Consider the following 1,119-nt stretch of genomic DNA (forward strand, 5'->3'; position numbering starts at 1 on the left):
GACGGTACAACCTAAAGCCAACTTGGGAATTAGTTCCTTTGAGTTTAAAAGGTAGAACAGCATAACTTCATTTGACCGAGAGCTGTTTCAGAGAGTAGATGTCGAGGACCACACTCCAAAAATGTGTAGAATCGGGACTGGGTGTTTGATTCTTTTTGAGTGTGTCTGTGTGGAATTTGTGCTTTAAGCTTCTTATAGCAGTGAAAAAACTAAATTTTTTACTTCGCCCACTCTGGAGGCAGCAAACCAGATCTATTTTGCATTTAACATTGAGGTTTCAAGAAGAAAAGTCAAACCAGTCACTTAGATGTCTTAGGTTTAGGTTTTGTTTTTTTTTTTTGCTTAATTTGGTAAAAACTAAGAGTGATAAGATTGAACATTAGAATTTGGTAGCATTAGCTGTATTATTGTTTAATTTGAAATTTAAGTCTAAATATTCCTAAATATTCCTTCTCCAGCCTGATGCCCTTGAGGCGTGTCAATTCAGATGAGGCATTAGGTTCGAGGAGACTGCTCTAGGCTTGGGATGCACAAGTTCTAGAATACGCCTATAAAGTATTTTCACCTGGAAGATTTTAGTGGTATGACTGCCTGCCCATGCTTTTTTTAACTCATAGTTCCACATCGGTTTGTACTAAATACAAATTAAACCATCTCTATATACTTGAATTCTATACTTTTCTTAGGTGGGAATTGCAATGTACCTCCAAGAAGTAGAATGGATTGTGGATATCCTGGAATAAACAAAGAAGCATGTTTAAGGAGAGGATGTTGTTTCAAAACCAGTCCCCAGAATGCAATATGGTGTTTTTTACCCAGGTGAGTAATACTTTTCTATGGGACATTTATAGCCTTCTTGCAAAAAAAAAAAAAGTATTTGCAAAAAGAGGAGACCAAGAAGGATGAAAATGGGTGCAATTAAAGACTTCGTTAGAGGGATCTCTTGCTACTGCCACCTGGTTTTCACGAGGCTGAGTGAGCTGATGCAGCTCACTAGACATGGATCCTCTTTGTCTGTCTTGAAATGTTTAAGCAGATGGAAGTAGCTTCATTCTTTTTTCAAAGAAACAGCATAAGCTGTAAGCCACCCAGAGCCATTCTGAAATGAGATAGACAACA

Source organism: Pituophis catenifer, unplaced genomic scaffold (assembly GCF_029215685.1).
Source record: "Pituophis catenifer annectens isolate HBS135680 unplaced genomic scaffold, rPitCat1.0.hap2 SCAF_4, whole genome shotgun sequence".
Lineage (NCBI taxonomy): Eukaryota > Metazoa > Chordata > Lepidosauria > Squamata > Colubridae > Pituophis > Pituophis catenifer.